The sequence below is a fragment of the Mus caroli genome, chromosome X (genome assembly GCF_900094665.2).
Source record: "Mus caroli chromosome X, CAROLI_EIJ_v1.1, whole genome shotgun sequence".
Lineage (NCBI taxonomy): Eukaryota > Metazoa > Chordata > Mammalia > Rodentia > Muridae > Mus > Mus caroli.
The window spans coordinates 60,323,293-60,327,695 of NC_034589.1; positions in this window are offsets into that span (position 1 = coordinate 60,323,293).

The window sequence follows — 4,403 nt, forward strand, 5'->3', positions numbered from 1 at the left end:
AGGGGAATGCCAGGGCCAGGAAGTGGGAGTGGGTGGCTTGTGGAGCAGGGCAGGGGGAGGTTATAGGGGACTTTCAGAATAGCATTTGAAACGTAAATGAAAAAGAAAAATTATGACACGTCAAACTGAAAACTTCTAATATAAATATAATATAAATGTTTGCACAGGGATATAGACAATACAATTTAAAATACATCAAAGACTACATACAGTCTCTGGACTCTACTACAAATTGATATTTATTTTATTCTTTACACTTTTATCAGTATTAAATTTTAAGTTTCTATCTATTGTTGAGTCACATTTCTTTGATTACTAAAATAAATAAGTGGTGAACAATATTAAATGCTGCTTGCCAAAGATCCAATAACATAAAATATTCACTCTAAATTACCTAGAGCTATTTCTGTACTTTGTGGATATTTACTACGCAACAGTATTATTCCCAGAGAAAAACTGAGTTCATAATACTTATGAGGTTGCTCTTTAGAACTCAACTACCATGCCTAAGTTTAATAATTGCCTTAACATTTAGCAGTCTGTAAATCCATTTCCCTCTGGACTCTGAGTATCAGTATCCTCACATGTAATGTTTTGCATATATATATATATATATATATATATATATATACATATATATATATATATATATATATATATATNTGTGTGTGTGTGTGTGTGTGTGTGCATTTATATATAAAATTGTAATGCTTCATATAAAGTATATTAAAATATATGGATAATATATGATATGTGAGGTTATTTATTATATCTTATATATTATATATGATATATTAATTGATAAATATATTAGTAGATAGTAGATACTATTATATTATAGATAATAGGTAATATTCATATATATATATATGAGAATTATATATAAGGATATTGAGACTCAGAAATCATAGAGAATTTAAATCACAGATTGTTAAATATATGTCCATCTGTTATATATATATATAACATAAGTATATATATATGTAAATACTATATACTATGTATAGTGGATATACATGCATATGTCTGTGTATAATATCTATAAGTATTTATTCATACAGATATTTCTATTTTCACGGCTCTTTAAGTATAATAATACAATTTTAGTTCTTTTACTTTTAACAGTAAGCTTGTGAAATAGTTATTTTGAAATATGTTACCATAGAATTTGGAGAATATAAAATTATGAAAATTAAATGAGCTAATTTAATTATATGCCATGAGATGCTGTTTTACACATCTAAAATGCTGTGTAAATGTTAGCTAATATCATTATTGTGAATAATTTTGGGTTCAGTGCTCTGGATTGTATAAAGCACAAAATATAATATTTGACCTCAAAATATTTCAAAAATAAATCATTATCAAGAAAATAGTGAAATCATGATCCTTGTTATGTTACATGTTAAAGGGATTGTGTCTTAATCTAGAACTTTATCTTAAAATTCCAACCACAAAACTCTTTTATAAAATACTTATCCCCCTAAAGTAATAGCCTAAAAAAGAAGCCATCAAAGAAATCTCTTAAAATGTGTGAGAAGGAAGCACAAGTGTACCTCTCCACAATTGACAGTTTCCAGAATAGGTGCATGCTGAAAGGGAAGGACTGTGTTCTTTTTAAGGGACAGACCACTGAGAGTTTGATCACCCACAAGTGAATAACCCAAAAATATTATATCATGTGATATATATATATATATATATATGTTTATGTATATGCAGGGACATGTGTGTGCATGTGTCTGTGTATGGGGTACACATATATTCATTAAGAGTGGTCATTGAGGGCATGGGATCCTATGGAACTGGAGTTATGTTACAGGTGGCTGCAACTGTTACTCTCCTTATGAATAATTTCACCTCATCAATATCTGTTCGGTTAGATATCATTCTTGGTATTGCTTTCTCAGCAAACATGATGATTACCATAAGAAGCAATTAAACCTTTAAACATTAATAAGAACATCATGAAGGAAAGAAGGAGGGAAAGCAAGCAAGCAAGAAACCTATTAAGTGCATTATATTTTCCTGGCATTATACTAAGCTGTGTTAATGTTCATATTTTAAATCCTTACCACGATCATATACTGAAAATTTGACTAACTATAGAATGTGGTGAGAATTTTGTTAATTTTATTTGTTTGTTTGATTAAGTTCACATAGGCTTTATTTTTATCTGAAGTATATATAGCAGCAATGTTAAGAAAAGTGCATTACAAACTAGAGCCATTGCAGCACACTAGCATGGATAACTACATTTCAGATTGCTTAAAAACCTGAGATTTGAAAAGAAATCTCTGTTGAATGTGATGGAAGCATGTGTGAGAGACTGGACACTGCCCTAAAATTTCAGGACACAAATTTCTATTGGGTTCTAAGCCTTGTCCTGGGTGATCTTATGCTACAAATAGCAATATGGAGAAAATTCTTCAAAGACAAGAGAAACAGAATCCTTAAGTTCATTCAGCCCATATGCATATGTGAACATTTTATCATGTTCTTAGATTTTTTTCCTTGAACTTCACAGACCCTTTGGGTACTGAAAATCAAAACACAGTAAGAAGTACTCTATTTTATCAGCATTTTCTCACATATACTAAATTCATTCATCTAATGCTTATCAAGATTGCTCATTCAATATACCTAGTAAAAGTTTCAAAATATCAGGAATATCATAGATGCATGTCAATTTATATTCTCATAAAATGAAGGTAATTACTAAAATTTGATTATGACTATTGAGATATTGAAAGAAATGTATAAAACTATTCATCAGTAAGGATTACCCAAGTAGGATTTAGTGGTTACTGAATGAAATAAGTCCTTTTATTTCTTCTGTCTTATATTAAATTGTTTCCTTAATATATATATGTTCATGGCAAAAATAAACACTTCATTTTTCAGATGTTTATACTACAACTGTTCTCTCATTCAGTAAGGCTTCCCTGCTTCTTTGCTCTCTGGTGAAATTTAATTTTCTTAACGATGGTTGGGATTGATGTCATTCATATTTTGCAGGGAATCTGAGCAGTAAAAGTTACTGTTCATACCACATCAGAAAAAAAAAAAAACACTGAGATAAAAGTCTTCCTTAATATTACATGTCTGAGTGAATTTCATATTATTTCAAAACATGAGACATTGAATTCTAAAACTGGCCTCTCTTTCAGCAATGTATTCTGCAGAAAATGGGAGTATCTTTCAAATGGAATAATAAAAAGGAAATAATACAGAATATAAAAGTTGGATCAGCAAGATGGCACAGCAGAGAAACTGTGCTTGCAGTAAAACCAGAGAACTTGAAATTTAACCCCAGAAGACACATTGTAGAAGGAGCTTTCCCAGCCTCAAAAGCTGTCTTCTGAGTTCATATGCAAATAGAATGTGTGTCCCTCATCCCACAAAACAAGAAAATCCTTATATAAACCATTGACATGTATCATTCTATTTGCAACATTAATTTAAAGAAACAGAGAGTGCTCTGACCACTGAAACTCAGAGGAGAGAGCTAGTCTCCCAGGTCTGCTGATAGAGGCTAACAGAGTCATAAAGGAAACAATCTCTAACCAGAGACAACTATAACAACTAACTCCAGAGATTACCAGATGGCAAAAGGTAAACGTAAGAATTTTACTAACAGAAACAAAAACCAACACCATCATCAGAACCCAGCACTCCAACCTCGCCAGTCCATGGCACCTTAACACACCTGAAAAGATAGACCCGGATTTAAAAGCATATCTCATGATGATGGTAGAGGACATCAAAAAAGACTTTAATAACTCACTTAAAGAAATACAGGAGAACACTCCTAAAAAGGTAGAAGACCTTAAAGAGGAAGCACAAAAATCCCTTAAAGAGTTGCAGGAAAACATGACCAAACATTTGATGGAACTGAATAAGACCATCCAAGACCTAAAAAGGGAAGTAGACACAATAAAGAAAACACAAACTGAGGCAACACTGGAGATAGAAAACCTAGGAAAGAAATCTGTAACCATAGATACGAGCATCAGAACAGAATAAAAGAGATGGAAGAGAGAATCTCAGGTGCAGGAGATTCCATAGAGAACATCTCACAACAATCAAAGAAAATACAAAATGAAAAAAACAATCCTAACTCAAAACATCCAGGAAATCCAGGACACAATGAGAAGAACAAACCTAGGGTTAATAGGAATAGATGAGAATAAAGCTTTTCAACTCAAACGGCAAGCCAATATCTTCAAAAAATTATAGAAGAAAACGTCACAAACATAAAGACAGAGATGCCCATGAACATACAAGAAGCCTACAGAACTCCAAATAGACTGGACAAGAAAAGAAATTCCTCCCAACACATAATAATCAGAACAACAATTGCACTAAATAAAGATAGAATATTAAAAGCAGTAAGGGAAAAA